We start from the raw sequence: 20107 nt of genomic DNA, 5'->3' as shown, positions 1-20107 counted from the left end.
AGTAAGGATGAATCCGACATTGTTTTGAAATGGTCTGGTTATGTGGAAAGAATGATGCAGTTTGTGTGAGTGTTGACACTATGCTGATGAGCCTTCTGTGTTGATATACGAAGCGGATCATATTGTAGAAGTTGTCTTAGTAGGAGGCTCATCACTTATACAGTAGTTAGAGTGTGAATGTGGCAGTCAACATTTTCTTGTTTTTTCTTCACAGTCATCCCTAAGCTTTTATTTTTTCTCGTGTATTTTATAAAAAACTGGTATTCTGGTCAGTGAAGTTGTTTGTTTGTCCTATTATAATACTTGTACGTTATAATTAATAATTTGTTTCTTCTCTATTAATACTTGAAGTTTTAATTAATAACATTAAGAGTCGTAATATAATATAAATCATGATAATAATGATAGCAACATCTAACCACCTTTTATAAGTTTTTGATTAATCTGTGAATAAGAAAGTGAACTAACAAAATGAAGTATAAGCATTACTTTCTGGGGCAGCTTCATATCAGTATTACGCCTTAGTTCACTTTTAGCTTTGTTTACATAAAACTGTCAACAAAATTCCCCGTCTTCATGGAGCGTTCTTTGTTGGCCATGAAGATGTAAATTATGCTTTAATTAAGTGTCCAGAAGGACTTTTGCGCTTAGTAATATAATCAAAATTGTCTGGCTCGAGAACTGAGGATCAACTTGAAAGACCATGGGTAGGAATCTAATTTCTGAAGGGCTTGTATTTCGTCAGGATATTTTTTGCGTTGGTAGAAATTCTTTTTGTTGTAAAATAAGGTTATGTTCAGTATCTGTAATGTTAGTTTCTAAATAGAAAATTTTTGTTTTCGATAATGTCTGAAGCATATTGAGAGCAATCCGGTTCCGAGTATTTAAAGTTGATGTTGAATATTAGCTCTGTAAAGCGGGCTCTGCTAAACATACTTAAGGGGATAAATATTCTCGATAGGCTGGTGCGTAGGTTGTTTTTGACATTGTTCAGTGTCACGAGATTGAAGAGCCCCGTAGTGGGCTTGACAGGGAATGTCAGCATCCCCTGGTAGGTTTTATTTTTAATGGGCACTCCAGGATGAGCACACACAGTCTTGCTTACAATGCTTTCCAGCGCGCCCGAAAACATCGTCAATATGAAGGTGAAATAAGAGAAGAAAAATATTTTTCTGTGACGACAGTCCTGCAGAGATAGTGTTTATATATAGAGAGAGAAAATAAGAGAGGTAAAGTTGACTAAAAGATATTTTTTACTGAAAGGAATTGCTCATGTGGAAACTGGGGAAAGGAATGGAGTGTGGGGACTGGCTTGGCTGGAAGGGTGGGTAGCGGAGGCTGCTGGAAAAGCTCTCATGGGCTCGGGGTGGGGGTGGGGGTGGGGCTGGTGCTTGGGGTCAGGATAAGAGGAGCAGAGCAGTGAGGAGGAGGGTACTTGGAGGGTGGGAGGATGAGGAGTTAGGAGGAGGGGGGAGGGGAGGAGGAGGAGGAGGTCGAGTCTCGGGCAAAGGAAGTTGTTTCAAAGAAAGTTGTTTGTTAGGGAAAGGGGGTGAGAAGGGAGGAGGTTAAGAAAAGCATTGAGTTGAAGAAGGGTGAAGGGGGAGGGGAGTGGATGCCTGGGGGAGGGAGCGAGCAGGGGTGAGAAGGGAGAGGGAAAGACGAGGAAGAGAGGACGAATCTCTTCAAGGATGTTGGAGCAAGGTTGTGGAAGATTAAAGATTGCAGTCAGCTATAAGGTTAATGAATTCGGCGTTTGAGGAAGTGGATTAACGGCCATGGGTGAAGCGTGAAAAGCAATTCTCACTGCTTTTATTATTATTATTATTATTATTATTATTATTATTATTATTATTATTATTATTATTATGAGGGTGATGAGGATGCAAAGCAGGCTTCCAAAGAACAAAATATGAAAGAATAAAAACAAATGAAATAATGTGTCTGTATAAGAACAGTTATGCAGTGAGAACATAACCAATTGCATATATTCCACCTTTTCAAGTATTCATTTTTAGCTGTTTCGTTAATGATTCCGAGACTGCCTGCGTCCTAGAATTAGAGAAGAGAAGTTCGTGTGGGTCTCACATACGTAAAAAAGAAGAAAAAAAAGGGTAGCACAAATGAATGACCTATTTTTACCCGTACTCTGCACTCCCCAAGCTGTATGAATAGAGCAAGCTGACTGAAAGACCTATTTTTCATCGCTCTTTAGCCATGCGAATTATGGTGTTTTCAGGTTCAGAGGTACTTGTGTTATTATCACGGCCCCTGGTCGTCGAACAGTGAGCAAACTGCATTTATTTTCCGCGTCCGCGAATGCCATATTAATGCGAGCTTTGAGAGAGAGAGAGAGAGAGAGAGAGAGAGAGAGAGAGAGAGAGAGAGAGAGAGAGAGAGAGACTCTGGGTGTATTATGATGCAGAGCTTTAATGCAATAGCTGAATGTAAGGGGAGTATTTAATTTCTCATGCATTTCCTACACCCTGTTAGGATCATCGACCTTTTCCCATTAACCTGAACTGAGGGACGAGGGGTTATCGAGTCGAGAGAGGGATCTGCTCCAAGCCTTTGTGTTCATCAGTGGGATTGTTGTCTGATGAGGAATGAAGGTTGAGCTTTGTCAGACCATGTTGTGTTTTGGGGAACACTCTACTCCAAAACCATTTGTTTTCGACATTATGCCTCTCCTCTGTGGATTGTTTGTCCCTTTTTTTTTTTTTTATTATTCTGTTTATTATGATTCGCCTTTTAGTGTGTTCTTTGCAATTGGTTTAGTTCCTGATCTTTTTTTTTATTTGCACCCAACCGACAAAGTCAAAGAAAATTTAATTTTTCTCATGTTCCACTCCGTCCATCTGTTTGTCTGTCCGCCACTGTGCAGGTCTTTCATACTTACAGTGTCATCGCAATTTCTACATGGTTGAGTGGATGTCAGTCAAACCAACGCGTATAGGTTACATGAATGGTTTGTCTGTGAATCTTACCCTAACATGGAACCTCAGCACATCGGGAGGGATATCAGTCGAACTTGATACCCCGACTGGATGTCTGTCTGTCTCTCCGATATCATCAGTCGTATTATTCGTAGAACTTGCTTGGGGTCGGCAACGACTCGCATTGCTTTAGTAATACTCCCGGAATGCATATTATTATTATTATTATTATTATTATTATTATTATTATTATTATTATTATTATTATTGTGTTTACATGAAAACTCCAGAGCTTCTCGATCCGTTTCAGTTTATGAGACGTCTGGCATGCCGTAGTGTTAGGTGTAACGTCATTGTTTGAATTTTCAGTACAACTGTTTGAAAACTTCATTACACAGAATCATTGAAGTTTGTCTCTTTCAAGCCACTTGGTGCAAACCCCTGGTGCCCCAGTGTGTTGATTGTAAAAGGTATGCCTCGGTCTTGCTACCACACTTTTCATGGCATGGTAACTTTAGGGCTACTTTACCTTAGGCTAAATTAATTGTGAGTTTGAGATACCTGCTTCTAGTTAAAAGGGTATCGCGGTTTCTAAATAAATAGTGCACTGTTTGAGTTGATTGTTAAAAATATTTTCGAGTGTGGAGAACGAATGAACATAATTGAAGCTACTTGAGTTCAATTACCTATGGCTATTATCGAGATGTTCATTGGAAATATGGCGTAATGAAATTCGGGTCAGTACTACAACTTGTATATATATTTATGGCATGTATACTTTATGTTAGATGGGGAATAGTTAGGGTCTTCATAGCAGAGAATAAAATTGCCGTTATTAGTGCAGTGGAAACTTAAAAGAAGAGTAGAAGGGTCGAAGTTATATTGGTTTTCCTCTGAATGATGACGAATATGACTGGGCACAGCTGATGAGGTCGGAAACAACGGAATCATTTTTCGACTTAAACCGAGGATTCCCCAGAAATAAAGTTCCAGAATACAGTTTTCGATGGAAATAGGTGAAGTAAATGAAAAGACAGAAATTGTTCCCTAGCAAAGTCAAACTAATTTCAAAGAAAAGAGCTGTTATGAAAGATAAAATGGAAGTATTTCTGACAGTTGACGAACATTTGTCAGTGGAAATCATGGTAGCCTCTTCCCTTTTGACGTGGTATATATATGAATACAGTGCCAGTGTCCTGTAAACAAAAGTTGAGAATTAAAGTTTTTCTTTAAAAATCATTGGTTTGGCTAATTATGAATATTTATCCTTCTTTGAATTTTTTGTTAATGAACTTCTGCACTGATATTTGAGAGGTTTTATTCATTATCTTAAAATATTAGATTGGTAGAGAAAGCATTAAATTTTGATAATGGCAAGTGGTGGTACAGTACGAAGGTAAACAGAGAGAGAGAGAGAGAGAGAGAGAGAGAGAGAGAGAGAGAGAGAGAGAGAGAGAGAGGTAATATTTCTCCCAATTTGGCATATGTTGTAACTCGAGATGTTTTTTTCCGAGTAAGTGGGCGTACATTTTCATAAATCGCATTTGTAGTTGCGGTATTTTTAGGTTTGGAAGAGTTTTCTTTCGCGAGGAACGCGGATATAATTAATGGAATAATAATGTAATTGAACAGATTTAGTTTTGAAGACGAAGTAAACCGGAACAGACATAGAACGACTCACGGTGGATGAGTATCGCAAGCGAGGGCAGGCGGAAATAGTTTGCTGCTGAGACACAACTGTGGAATTTGATGCTAGGCGTGACGCTATGTAATCTTTATTGTACGAGACTGTCGGAAGAGGCGGAACCTCTCTCTCTCTCTCTCTCTCTCTCTCTCTCTCTCTCTCTCTCTCTTCCAACCTGTGGGAAGTTGCACTGACTCACCCAGTAAAGGTGTTTTTGGGATGTTGGGGGGAGGTGAGGGGGAGGAGGCCGAGATGCAACGATTAAATGTCTTTGTTTCGAAGCCGATTATCTGAGGTAGCGGTGGCTGCCGGAGGCTCGGATATCTTCCTCCTCCCCCTCCCCCTCCTCCTCCTCCTCCCCCTCCCCTCCCCTCTAGAGTTGACGGAATACTGATAATAAAAAACACTTCTGATGTTCGATTAAATTTATCTTTTGTTTGATCTGTGGAGGGTGTTGTTTGTTTTAGAGCGTTGGGCGTAGAGTAACACGCTCGCTGTTTGTAGTTTTACTCTTTGTCCGCGGACGTAGCGTCATATTCTAGTTGTTAATTAAAATAACTGTTTGTGCACGTACCACTGCAAGTGTTGCCATTATTAGTATCACCATTATTACTAGTAGCATTAAATCACCCTCCAGTCCAACTGACTGCTGGAACCAAATATGCTTGATGGGCGCCGTGTCTTTAATACTGGCAACGACAATCGAACGATTGGCTGTGCACCAAGGAAGCACTGGACTGGAATAACTGTGGGAAGTAAGACGGGGTTTGCCTATTTGCATGGGCGCTGCGTAACCCTTCCCGCGGTGCACATGCTGAGCCGGTGGTTTGGCTTGCTTAGGTCGGCCTCGTTTGAGTCATCTGGGATGCCCATAACGTTAGTCATTGCTTGCGTCTGTACGTAGGTTTGTGTGTGCGTGTTTGGCGGGAGAGAGAGGGTATGTGTTTCCTCGTGTTTGTGGATTTGGTGATGTCGAGGGTAATATGCGGTTGTTGGCGGGACATCCTTTTACGCAGCGATCGCACGTAGCGCCACACTCTGGCGGCACAGAATGCGGCCAGTGCATAACATGAGCGTGCGTGTGAGAGGAGAACACATTCCGTTAATTCCTACGTAAGGCGACAGGTAGCAGTCGTAGTAACCTCGTGCGTCAGTTGGCGCTGGGGGACGGCAGTGATTGGGATCATTATTATTGTGTGTCTGTGTGTGTGTGAAGATTCAGATGGGCCCCGTGCCTTGTGCAGTGGCCGGTTTGGATTTATTGCGTTGTCGGGAGAAATGGAATAGGGGATTTTGATCGCTGTTTTATAAATTTCACGTTTTTCGTGATTTGGAGTGCGCCCTCGAATGGAGGATTTTGTAGTTATCTTTAGACTTTTCCAGGTAGGTTGTCAGACACTTTTTTTTTTTGCTGCTTTAATTATTATATTGTATTCCTTGCTTACTTTTTTACCAGTGGGGATTTTTTAAGGGTTTTCGCCAGGTATATTTTATTTACAGTGTAGTTTGGAAGCTCGGGTGAAAAGATTAGGTATTAATCGACTTACAATGTTTTATATATTTATATATGGGGGGGTTTCGTAACGAATTTGGCTATTTACACCAGTGTTTAGCATTTACTTAAGTGTTTCGCTTTTTGTGATTAAGTAAGTTCCTTGGTTCCATTCCCGGCCTGTCACTCATCGTTTGACCCATTGTGAATGTGAAATGGTATCAGTTTAAACTTTGTCCAAGAAAAAGGCTTGGGACTGGCAATCTCATCAATAGAGACCTGCTGAGAATCAGAAAGTCCCTACCCTTCTGCGCCGCCTCATTTAGGGGAAAGGGCGTTTGGTGAATAAATACATTTACAACAAAAAGCCGGAACACCCAATACAGATGGGAACAAGGCAGTAGTCACCTCTGCATTCACACGCACACACACACGTGAGAGAGAGAGAGAGAGAGAGAGAGAGAGAGAGAGAGAGAGAGAGAGAGAGAGAGAGAGAGAGCGTTCTAGCAGCAGCAGTTGAACTTTGGACAAGCCATTGTGTTGGTAATGTTAGCAACAATAATATTTTGCTGTAGGTCACTTGTTGGGAAAAAGCCTTGCGTGAGTGTTTATAGCCGTATGAAGTCACTTGTTTCAGCGAAGATGGGTTACAGTCGCTATGGCCCCAGTCGAGAAAAACAAATCAAATCATTAGTAGTTTGTTGAGCCTCCTTACTCAAGAAAGTGCCACCTCTGTCTCTTGCTCCCCTCGTGGCCCTGATGCTGATTTTCGCATCTCTTGTGTGTGGAGGTTGAAGTGGGAGCGGCTTGTCCTTCCTTTTCTTTCTTCCTTGTGATAATGACAGCGGCGGAGGAGCCTCCCTTGACGCCTCTTGGACGGCGCGTCCTAACTGTGGGAATTAGCTGCCAAGAGCTTTCCACTGAAGTGAATGCGAATCGAGAGGCTTGCAGTTCTGGAGAATGGACGTCGAAAGGATTTTCCCCTTTTCTCCAGAGTGTTATCTCTATGAGGAAAGCCATACTGTACTCCCCTCTCTTCAAGACTTCTCTTGCATTATGATGTAGCTCGTTTTTAAGAGGGGACTTTTTTTGTGTTTCCCCTTGAAGTTTGAAGCTTGCAGTGACGCTATGGTTTTCCACTCACACACACACACACACACCTATATATACTGTGCATATATATATATTATTTATTTATTTATTTATTTACTTATTTATTTTATACACGCACATATATGTAATGCATATCCCCTCAGTTTAGCCTAAAGGCCATTATAGCATCCTGGTATTAGATGCACTTAGGGTGAATAGTTTAATTTTGGCTGACTTAACTAAACAATACCCGAAGCGTGGCAACACCTTCCCTAATTTCGAATTCCGATTTCGTGGCAAATACTTGCTCACAAATAACTATTTGTTGCGCGCCTGCAAAATTATATGTAAATTATATGTATATATATATATATATATATATATATATATATATATATATATATACAGTATATATATACTCGTATATATATATATATATATATATATATATATATATATATATATATATATATATATATATATATATATATATATATATATATATATATATATATATATATATATGTGTGTGTGTGTGTGTGTGTGTGTGTGTGTGTGTGTGTGTGTGTATACACATACGTGTGTGCGTGTTTGTGTGCACAATGAACGCGAGTATGAGATATTTTGAATCATTATTTCAATGGATAGGTTGTCAATGTTAATTTGATGGAAATAGAATAACCTATGGTGTCTAAACCTCATCTTTAAAAAGTTAGCGTTTGTGGAGAATTAAAAGGTACAGACTAACTTTCTTAAATGTCCAGATCTTGGGGCTAAGTGCACCCTTGCTTTAACTTGAACTAAAACGCAAGTATTTCAAAACAGCAACATTTTTAGTAGAAAAATAATGACAGTGTATCATAGAGAAGTAACGTGTCTACACATTTTATTTAACTAAAAGTACTATGGGGCCGGGGGGGGGGAGTTTTAGTGCTGTCAGAGCACCTCACACGGTGCACTGTAGGCATTACCTAAGATTCTTTGTAGCGTCCCTTTGGCCCCTAGCTGCAACCCCTTTCTTTTTACTGTACCTCCGTTCGTATTCTCTTCCATTTTACTTTGTGCCCTTTCCTAATTATTGTTTCATGGTGCAACTGCTTTGAGGTTTTCCTCCTGTTGCACCTTTCACACCTATTTACTGTCAATTTCCCTTTCAGCGCTGAATGACCTCATAGGTCCCAGCGCTTGACCTTTGGCCTAAATTCTATATTATATGTTCTAAAAGTACTGTTGTTTTAATAAATAGAGTTGTAGACTCCAGGAGTCACATTTACCACTATAACCCCAATTACGTAAACTGTTAGCATCTATATATATATATATTATATATATATATATATATATATATATATATATATATATATATATATATATATATATATAAAGATTAACCAAAATGTAATCTTTTGATCATTCCAGCCTTAATAACATTTTCTTTTTGATAAAAATGACCCGAGGAATTTAATCTGACTTTTTTTTTTTTTTTTAGCATTTTATGCCACATATCCTCAAGCACTCCAGCCATTTTCCGTGTTTTTGGCTGGATGCGCGTGCGCGCGCACAGTTTCATTCGACAGCAACAAAGAAGTGTTATATACAAAGTATTGTTAGCATTCATAATGTTATCCTTGTAACCCTTTGAATAAGCTGGCCCTGTTCCTTTGAAATCGTCTCTTTTCTTCCTCTCCTTCTTCGCCTTCTTCCTCCTCTTCTCTTCGAGGGTATTTAAAGAAATCACGAGGGTTCTGTTCCCCTCCTCCCTCCCTCCCTCCCTGTTCCCTCACTCCAGAAATCTTCACATTGGTAATCGATGCCTGAGAGCGTAAGTACCGTCCTCTGTCTCGTTCTCCCCCTCTCCCCTTCCCTTTCCCTCATCATCCTTTCCCCTCTCCTCCCCATCATCATCCTTCTCCTTCCCTATCATCATCCTCCCCCTCCCCCATCATCACTCCTCCTCCCCGTCATCACAAGGACTGGGAACAGTCACGCACCTCTCCTCTCCGCCTCCCCACCCCTTCCTTTCTCCTATCCCTCTTCCCCTTTTCGGTGCCTGCCCTCCTTCCGATTTTTCCTCGATTTTCTTTTTTTTTTTTTTTTATTTCAACTCGTTCGGCGGGTTATTTCATCGTGCTTTTTTCCCTTTTTTCATTGGCCGGTGCTTTCCGAATTTCCACTTCTATTTCCTCTTTTCTTTCTTCTTCTTTATTTCTTTTTATTCCCTTTTCGTTTCCATATTTTTATTCCTTTACACCCTCTGCTTTTTAGTTAATCCTTTTCCGCACCTTCTGACTGGTCATCCTCTTCCATTTCCTTCCAGAACAACTTTTTTTTTTTTTTTTTTTTTTTTTTTTAAATAATGAAGACATACTTTCAGCACACGGCTGACCTGCCGTGACCTCCTCTGTCCGTGCTGCTTCTGATGCAAAGGGCAAAGGCTCATTGAGGAATATCTGTTAATCAATCTTGATCTCAATATTTTCGTGCTGTAAGTGTAAACTTAACTGCTTGAAACTGAGCTCATTTGATATATATATATATATATATATATATATATATATATATATATATATATATATATATATATATATATATATATGTGTGTGTGTGTGTGTGTGTGTATAGATTATTTATGTAATATATATGTATGAAAATGAAATAATAATTGGAGATGGATTTGCCTTGGACTTGCCCCTCACACAACCCATGAAAGATAGTACAGTACTTGATAGTGCCGAGGCGATAGTGTCATCTGGGCTCGTGTGGACAATGGGTGGTGGTTGGCGGTGGTTTGGAGGGCCCAGTCCCTTTTGGATGACAGCTATAAGAAGGGATATTAGAGATGAGTGGAGACCTGTGGAAGATGAAGCGCAAGAAATACAAGCAGACACATGTACACATACTGCGTATATATATATATATATATATATATATATATATATATATATATATATATATATATATATATATATATATATATCTAACATATAAATATATATATATATATATATATATATATATATATATATATATATATCTAACTTTTAAAGCCTTTGGTAGAATGATGTCACACTGTTTCACAACAACAGCAAACAAAATGAGTCATGAACAAGTAATAGATATGCAAAAGAGATTTAACAAATAGAGGAAATGATTAAAATTAAGGCTTCATTTTTGAGCGTTTAATAATGCAGCAATAGATAAGGTGGTGGTCATAAGATTGTGATAAATATAAGGATATCTGTTAATAATTTGTTAATTACCCCTTTGTAAATGCAAAATTTCCTTAGAACAAATTATGGCAGGTTTTAATTTTACAGATTGTTCGATGTAGTCAAATTTGCATAGAATATAACCGTTTTGCTAATAAACAAGAGTACTGGTAAAATGAAAGCTGGATGCGATAAGCATTCAAGGATTTTCAGGGAATACACACTAAATGTCGAATAACTGTTATGGTAGATATATTTTATAATTAGAATCTAGCATGGTACTATAACTTAGTTTGCTGTATGTTATTTAATGCACGTGTGGTGCAGTCATAAGGTAGTTGAGATAGATAAAAAGGAAGGATAGTCGGGGTTGCCTCAGTTGTCACAGAAACTCTGATGATGGCGACACCTGTGGCCTAATGAAGTCTTTCGTTTCCTTGTACATGTTTCAGGTGTTCTGACTGGTTCACCCTCGCACTTGAACTTTTATCCTTACTCTGTATTTCAGCACTTCAGTTTCAGTTTCATATCCCCTGCCGGGAGAAACCCTGTTTCTGTTCTCTTTACTCTTGACGCCATTGCAGTTGCACAAATTTACGTGTCTATAATATATATGTATATATGTGTGTGTGCGTGTGTGCGCGCGCACTTGCTTTTTTTCCCTACAAAACACATTTTTGTCTTCCGAGAGAGTGCCTGGCCTCTCATCTTCATTGAAACCTGAACATCTGGCATTTTGCATGGTAGGCTAGAATGCTACACAACACGTGTGTGTATATATACAGTATATATATATATATATATATATATATATATATATATATATATATATATATATATATATATATATATATATATATATATATATATATATATATATATATATATATATATATATATATATATTTATATATATATATATATATATATATATATATATATATAATATATACATTTTGTTTTCTGGTGAAGCCTGAATGTCCGCAGGCTTTGTCTGGAGAATATGAAAGGGCGGCTGTGCTTGGTGATTGAATTGGAAAGGTAGATGACAGAAAGAGATACGACGTTGTTGGTAGGTATATTTTTTTGGAAGTGAAAGGAATAAATGAGAGAGAGAGAGAGAGAGAGAGAGAGAGAGAGAGAGAGAGAGAGAGAGAGAGAGAGAGAGAGAGAGGAGGGGTGGAATGTTACTGGGTGGCAGAAGAGAAGAAGCAGTTAATTTGTGTAGATATTTAGTAGTAAATACGTTATAAAAGATTGGATAAATATAGATGTTTATGGTAGATAAGTGGAAATGTATGAAGTAATTGTTAAACTAACTCTCCATACGGATGGGTAGGATATGTGTTGAATGTGAGTGAAAGAAAAGTGGTTGAAGGTGTTACAAGAATTATTTCCGTTAAAAGCTGTGGAAATCGATGCTAAAATTTGAGCACAATTTGTAAAGAAATAGGTTGTAATTGTGGTTAATAAATTTTCTTGTTAAAAGTCTCCTTCAAATGTAAGAGATCATGGCAGTTTGTGCAAAGCATACGAGTTACAGAGCTTGTGAGTCAAGGGAATGGCTGTATGTGGGCGTGTATGTTCTTCATTTTATGTATTATGTAATTAGAGAACAAATTTTTGCCGTCTTGTTACTTGTTTAATAAGTACTTTTGTCAGTGTTCCCCTTTTAATGTATCTTGGGTTGCTTCTAACAGTGTCTTTCATCCAGCGTTTTGTTCAGTGGTAGCATTCTCGTGCCTCCTCCTCGGCCGCCTTCCCCGTTCCTCCTCTTAGCTGGGTTATTGACCTTTGGAACAGCTCTGAAGTTGGCTGACCTTGTACGGGGACAATTGTTTTGAGGACATCACAGCTTTATCTCTATAGCTTTGTGTGATTTGTATTTCATTTTGTCTTGCAACGCTACACCGCCTCAAAAATCTATTTCTAGTTAAAGAAATGTAGGGCGTTATACTTTACACAACCAACATTTGTAATGCCAAATGAATTTCCCTCTATTTAATAGGATACGCAGAACGAGTCAAAGCTGTACATATGGAAACTGAGAGACGTAAACAAATGTCTGAGAGGGTTCCTTGAACCTCCGCCTTGCAGACAGACAGAGAGAAATTGGTGGGTGGATTGAGGCATTGAAACCTCGGTGGGTTTATAATCCCATCGGTGTTTGGCACGCGATCCTCTTTGCCTCTGCTTCTGTTTCGGTGCACGGAATGGAACACGATATCATTCGGGTCTTCGTGATTGTGGAATAATGTATGGATGTCTGAGTTTGTTCCGGTGGCCTTTTCTTCTACAGAGTCTTGATATGCCGTCCTTTGTTAATTTTGAATGGCTGCTCGTTGCGCTCGTTATTTAACATACTCTGTTAGTCTCTCGGTTCTCAGGATGTTCCATTGCCGCTCTCACCAGATCGCTGATATCGGTTGCAAGTTTCTGTAGTCACCGCGGGAATTCATGTGGCAACGGCGTCTAGCATTGATCGGTGGTTGTCCATTCAAGCAGACAAGACCCTTTGTTTCTTAACCAGAATGATCGAGAGGGCAGCGAATTAGTGAGAATGTTGTTGCTTGACATGTATTGGCGTCACCTATCCAAGTACTGACCAAACCAGCGTTGCTTGATTTCGCTGACTGGAAGACCGGTGGTGTAGAGAATGTGTTCGTGCTGCCGGCTTTTAGCCTTAGTGCAGCCGTTCGCCATTCGCGTCAGACCTCAGTACTTTAGAAAATGTAGCTGTTTACAAGGTGGTAGCGTTGACTCCGTGAAGGCTTTCCTCTTGTAGCTAAGATTGTTAGCGTCATAAATGTATAAACAATCACGGGAGATTGATTGGTAAGAAGGTACAGCAATATTGCCTTGCAGTAATGCGTAATTTCAGTTGTCCGATTTTGATGAGGTGTTCTTGTTTAGCAGATATTTGTATTGATTGTCTTACCTTTATGGGTGCAGACTGTTACTAATGATGCTATTGCGCAGTTGGCCGTAGCGTAATTAATTTTTTCATTTCGAATTGGATATTGTAGATTTAAATATTTCATCTGTATTAATAAAATCGTAACGAATGTGTCAAAAACTGAAACAAAAATTGTTTTACGCACACATATATGTATGTGAGAGAGAGAGAGAGAGAGAGAGAGAGAGAGAGAGAGAGAGAGAGAGAGAGAGAGAGAGAGAGAGAGTGAGTGTTGTAGTTATAAGCATTTCATCTGTATTGATAAAATCTTAACCCATATGTCAGCAACTGAGGATACAAAAATTTATCTTTTATATATATATATATATATATATATATATATATATATATATATATATATATATATATATATATATATATATATATTATTTATTTATTTATGTGCGTGTGTTTCTTTAGTCGCGCGCACACAAAGAAAGGTCTTGATGGCCCAAGAAGCGCGAGTGATCGTAAGATGGAGGTGGGTGACAGTGTGTGTATGTGCAGGCGTATGAATGAATATCCATGTATGTGTGTGTGTGTACACTTCGGTAGTTACACATGCAGAGACGGGGCCGTATCTGAATCTTTTATAGTGAAGACCTTTTCAAATATTTGTAATACTAGAATGCAGTGGTTGTTTACTGTGCAGTGCTATATACACGAGTATTTTTTACTTGTATATGCACTGTATGTGTAATTTTATGGGTATGTATACTTGTATAATCAGTGGTGACTTGCTTTTCCATTAGGTGGATTAGAGACAAAACGTTTTCCCATTAGCCGACCGGACTTTTTCTTTCCTTTTTTGAACCTTTTGGGAGTTCCCCTCTTAAGATTAACCTTGGAAGTGGTACCTTTTAATCCCTTGGGGGGATTCTCCCCTCTTCCCTTTCAAGCTCATAGTTGGTGGAGGAGATATGTGGGAAGGTTGAGGGCTAAAAACACGGTTTTGTTTCCTGAAAGAAGAGAAATGCCCTGTAGGGCCTGCCACTTTATTACTACGAAGTGAGACGTTGACGTCTGTTGAAGAAAGACCTATTCAGACAGAAATTGTTTTGGCAGTTGAAAATATGCTGAGAGAAACAAGTTGTACTATACAGACGACAGATACGTTATGTGTATAGTAAGGTTTTCTTTTAACAGTTTACTATTATTTGTGCATCACACTTATATATACATACATACATGCATATATATATATATATATATATATATATATATATATATATATATATATATATATATATATATATATATATATATATATAAATATATATATAAAATTTGTAATGAAATAGGAAAAAAATTTTAAGACATGTTGATAAAGAGGTTTGGGCTCTGCCATAGCAGTTAAGTGTTCGCTAACAAACTCTCTGTTTAGAATGTTCCTGCTAATGAAGTAAAAGGATCACGTTAATTTGAATATTAGTGTTCACATATCTAATTTGGTATTTTCAACGTGGCATAGCAATAGCTTCTATTGAAAAGATAAATGTAAAGGTATGATATTGTCTTAATTTTGATAACTGAATTAGCTGGAGTTTTCTGAATTTTCTGGTCGCATGAAGACAAGATAACAATTGACAAAATTGGTGGGAAATATGTGAGAGAATATAACGGAATAAATAATAATTAGCTCTTGTGGAGGCAAGAGTTAATGAGCTTATTAGTGAAAGTGTAGTTTCTCTAATTATGTTAAGAATGTTGTACAGTCTCTCCCTCTTCATCTCTTAGGAAGAGATGATGGGGTAGAGTATAAAAGACGGCATAGCCGCGTAAAACGGCAATGAAAGTAAAGTTTGGAGAAAAAAGAACGAATATGAGAATGAACAAGTGAAGGACAATGAGCTGGCATTATTTGGTAGGGTCTGGATAGGAAAAATAAATGACAGATCGATGAAGGAAGTGTAAACGGACGAAGGAGGTAAGGATTAAGAGAAACTGATAAAATGATAAAACTTTCATATGAAAAATGGATATTGGCCCCCCAAAATTTTATACATAAAAATGTTGGCCAAAAAAGTGGAAGAATGATAGAGAAGGAAAAGCCGTAGAGGATATCAGTGATTGCAGTCTTGATGAAGAGTAAACGAAAGTTGATAGAAGTGTGATAGTAACCCGAAGAATGAAGGAACAGAAAGAGTATGAGAACCTGAAGGTAAGATTGGTGTGATTGATACTTTAAATGGAAAGTCAATAAAAATGAGTGAATCGTAAAACTTCATGTGAAAAAGGAGAGAGAGAGAGAGAGATGACGACGTCTGTGGTTGAGACTTGGATGGCGGATAAAAAAAAAGTAAAAATTATAACTATCGAAAAAGAAAATTGGTGGAAACAAGCACAAAATAGAAGATGACACCTGTGTGTGTGTTGTCACTATGATGAAGAGAGTAAAAGAAGAATCGATATAATATAAAGGAGGATTGGCAAAGACGCACAAAAGCAGAAAAGTGAAGGAGGAAGAGAAGGTGACGTTGGTGGTTAAGACTACCTTGTCAAGCCCGAGAGGGGCTTTGGGTGTTGAGGAAATCTCGTTTGCGCGAGTTATGGGAATGTTAGACGAAATTCTGCCAAGTTAGGCAAGGCTCTTATTGTATTTGTGCTTCGATGTCTTCACGTGTTAAGTCCGCTGCTGCTGCTGCCTGCGTCGGGTCTGTCAGCCAACTGGCGTGTCCATCCCTCTTCTCTCTATTTTGTCTGCCTGTTTTCTTATCTTTTATCTTTTACATAATTGATTACACAGATGTAATCATTGTTTGAGGTTCATATATTTTACTAAGGACCTGTACAACAACGGTAATTTGGTGCAAACTGCTTTTAGCGTGTCGTATACAATGAGTTATGAATGATATACCTGGAATGAACACGGTTCTGTTTATTTGAAACTGTTCGGTATGCATATTGATGGACGAAGAGTGCTCATGCCTTAGTTCATCCTTAAATAGCCCTTTCACGTTAGGGGGTTATTTTTGGAAACAGATAAAAATAGAATATAGCCAATGACGTCATTCACTCTCAGACTGGTGAATGTAGAGAGGAGTACCTACACTGAAGCTTCTCCAGTTACCGTGTTTGTGCGCTCCCTTCTTTCCCTGTACATTGAAATACCCTGTACACTGGAACACTTTATTAGCAAAGATGAAATAGAATTAACGTTTGCTTATTAACACCACTCTCACCTCAACAATATGATAAGTTTCCAGACTTTCTCTCCTCTTCACACTTCTAAAATACCTATCCTCTCCCAATGTGAGCGTGAGACTTTATTAATTAAAAATTCATTTTTCATTTCTTTTCTTGTCTCTCTCTTCTCCCAATTCATCTTGCGTGTCCTTACCCACCTTTCAATCCTCTTTCCTCCACTGACACTGCACGTACAATTCGTCTCAAAGGTTACCTTAGTTTTGTCCATGTATAGTCAACAACCACATTTGACCCCAAAAAAAAAAAAAAAAAAAGTGTCACAGCATTGTTTTCATGGATTTTGGATTTTGAGTGCTCGGAGCGTGTTGCATTCCCCAAATTATTCAGAGCTCATTGCCTCACTTGATCTTTGCCTAACAATTCCCCTCATTTAGCTGTCTGTTGCATGTATCGAAAGTACAGTGTGGATATCAGGATGAATATATGACACTTCAATTCTTCTGTTATGCACTCTGACATTCATCATTCCATCTCCGTGGCACCCATTTTCAGTCAGGACATTATTGTTCCAAACATGCTCCTCTGATTTTATCATTCTGACACTTTTTAAACACTCACCAGCGCATGTGACTTTCACTCTCAACAAGAACATGGCACCCCGCACATTCTCCCACCCCAGTGTTTCTTAGCTTTCTTTCCCTCACCTCTTTATTTCCCTCGTAAATGGAAGCGCCGTTTGGATACTCCGCTCACTTCCTTTCTGAGGTCTTGTTGTTCAGTGGAGAAATGTCTGGAGATGTATCGGAATGGAAGACAGGCGGTTGATCTTAACGAGTCAGTCATTACCCAAACATCCCCCGCCAGTCTTACCTGTAAGGGAACTTGCGATCGGTCGACCCGTGCTATATGGTCAGGAATTGAGACAACGACATAACAAGATTTTAAATCACGTATGTTAGTCTTCCTCAAGTCATACAGACACTGGATGCAAGTCATTGTCTATGCCGAAGAGCCTATGTCAGAAGGAAGATCCTGCTGGAAAATTTAGACGAGTTAGTTGTATATGCATACTTAATACATGTATATTTGCATACATCTATCTTTCTATCTGTGTATGTATATATATATATACATATGTATAATATATAAGTATTATGCATACGCACATTTTATATATATATATATATATGTGTGTGTGTGTGTGTGTGTGTGTGTGTGTGTATACACACACCACACACACACACTTACAGTTCCGCGTCACATACATTTACACTAGTAGTGTGTGTACATTATGGTCTAGTATACTACAGTACATTTTTAATAATAAAGATAAGTTCACAAAGTACTCCATGTTAGAAAAAAAATATTTTTCTTGCAGCTTGAAGCTTCTACCATTAGTATTATGTAAATAGTAAATAATATTACCAGAGCGTCATTCAGATAAGACGATAAAGTGTCGTAAAAAGCCAAAAGAATTTAATGTGTTGTTGTAATGAAGAGGAAGGACGAAAAGAAGAGTCGCCATTCCATTGACTCGGAAACGCATTGAAGTAGCAGCATGTCTTTTTGCGCAACGCAAGGAAGGCATGTGTCGATATTCCTCCAGTTCTGAATGTTAAATCGCGTGTTGGGTACGACGCTCCAGACCTTGCGACGAAATGCCTTTGCCTTGTCACCAGCGGGTCGGTACTCTGGGGAGGGGAAGGGGGAGGGAAGGGAAGGGAGGGGGATGAAGGGAGCAGGAGGTGGTTCACTCCAGTTTAACAATGGCAATTCTGCTGATGATTGTAATTGGTTACGTCTTGTTAAAGGATATGTTTAGATTGTGTGACGGATGCTTTCGTTTGCGGTTTTCTGTTTACATTCTACGCGCCTGTACACATCCATGCATATGCATAAATTATGCATTATGTATCACCGACTGGCACCTTCTCTTCTAAAAGAAAAAGATGTATGATGAAAAGATGTGTAAGCAAGTGTTTGTGTGTTGTTGAAGCCTAAACTCACTCTCTCTCCGGGGTTTCTCAAGTTTATTCTGTTCTATCAGTGTTATGCTGGTGTTGGCAGTGTCCTTGGCTTTTCTCTGGCGTATGACACCGTCACCTTGATATTTATGTTCCAATACGATTGCCATTTTAATTTTAAATATTTCTGTCGGAATTTTTGTTCGCAACGTGCGGATTGTCACTTGAATAAGGAACGCACTCCAGTGTTTTTGGGCCCTTTGTGACTCTATGCTGCTTGCACTAGACTGCAAACGTCTGTTACGTTTTGGAACAATAAAAAGGCTTGACGACCACCTTTTATCTGGAAGGGCAACCCTGAAAACCTTGACGGCACTGTCTCCTCCTCCCCCCCTCTCCCCTCCCACCTCCCCATCCCACGTGCAGTGAATCACGTTGGAATATTAAATGATGCTTTAGGGCTTAAATTGGTTGTGTGCTTTGCCGACCCTGTTGATTGAGTGGAAATGGTCTTAGAAAGAAACTCGGTCTCACACCTCCTCACACCCGGTTGTTTATATATGAGAAAAAGTCCATCTGCGTATGTTCAGAGGGAAGAGAATAACAAGAGGTAATTGTTTCTTTCAAAGGGGTGACCAACTCTACTTGTAAAGATCTTTGGAGAGACTTGGGAACACAAAGGACAGAAGTTTCGACGTTTATCGTAGCTCATGGACACTAATTCAGTCTCCTTGCAGTACAAGTAGGCTTATGAGGGCGGCTATGAGCTCGAGTTCTTCCCCCCGGATGAGTAGGAGGGAATGACAAATGGCCCATTACTTCTCGAGATGAGAGTTCAAATGGTAGCTGTAGTTGCCACGTGAAAGAAGACAGTCCGTCAGCATCTCAGAAAATAGAGAAGGGCCTCGTGAAAACATTCCTGCGTACCAGGTCTGAAAAAGGTCTACTTACGATTTATATCTTTGTTTTGAATAAATAGTTGCGGTACTCCTGTGTAGAATTGACGGACTTGAGATATCTCCAATATATTTCCTAAGAAGTAATAGGGCGATGTTGTTGGATATTAAACGAAAGAAAGATATTGGTCCATGAGATGAGAAGGATATTTTTGTAACATTGCAACAGCATATGAATATTCGGCAAGTGCTTGGACATTAGGTAGCGTCGAGGTCGTCTCTGGCACCGCCACACAAGACCTAACTAAACGAGAGGAAACGAGTTTTGGGGACGACATGCCTTCCGCCTTTTGAAACCGATTATTTTATTTTGAAGGAAGAAGGCAAAAGTTTTGAGTGAAGGCAGTGTTTGTTGATTTGACGTAATGACTGTCATAATGAATGGACCTGTAAATGCAAAACTTTGGCTAATTAGGAAGTGAGCAGAATGATTTAGAGAAGAATAAGGTAGAAAATTAGATATAATTTGGGCATGCCAGTAGTGGGAAACAGTCTTTGAATGCATCAGAAATCTATGCTATGTATACGTATGTGTTGCGGAATGTACTTCTTATGGCAGTTTTGAAATTCCATGTGAAATCGTTTTTAATTTAGCAGAGTTGTTCTGGCTCTCTATGACATATTTTGAGCATTTTATATGGCCTTCTGTTCAAATTTTGGTTTTGTATATTTAA

The 20107-nt window shown here is 38.9% G+C and overlaps 1 protein-coding gene across 2 annotated transcripts in view; it reads left to right on the top strand.

Moving 5' to 3' along the window:
* The window catches only part of bsk (mitogen-activated protein kinase dJNK), a 493348-nt gene that overhangs the window by 197451 nt on the left and 275790 nt on the right, over positions 1–20107 (top strand). The window contains exon 1 of one of the 2 annotated variants that reach the window (XM_067108798.1): positions 5775–6000. The exons of the other annotated variant lie outside the window; for it this stretch is intronic. The gene's annotated coding sequence lies outside the window, so the exon portion shown is untranslated. Of the gene's footprint in view, positions 1–5774; positions 6001–20107 lie in introns of those variants that run through there. 2 annotated transcript variants of the gene reach the window in all.

The sequence above is a fragment of the Macrobrachium rosenbergii genome, chromosome 9 (genome assembly GCF_040412425.1).
Source record: "Macrobrachium rosenbergii isolate ZJJX-2024 chromosome 9, ASM4041242v1, whole genome shotgun sequence".
In the NCBI taxonomy this organism is placed as follows: domain Eukaryota; kingdom Metazoa; phylum Arthropoda; class Malacostraca; order Decapoda; family Palaemonidae; genus Macrobrachium; species Macrobrachium rosenbergii.
Note: the sequence above shows the minus strand (reverse complement) of the source record. Positions and strands in the feature narration are given on the sequence as shown.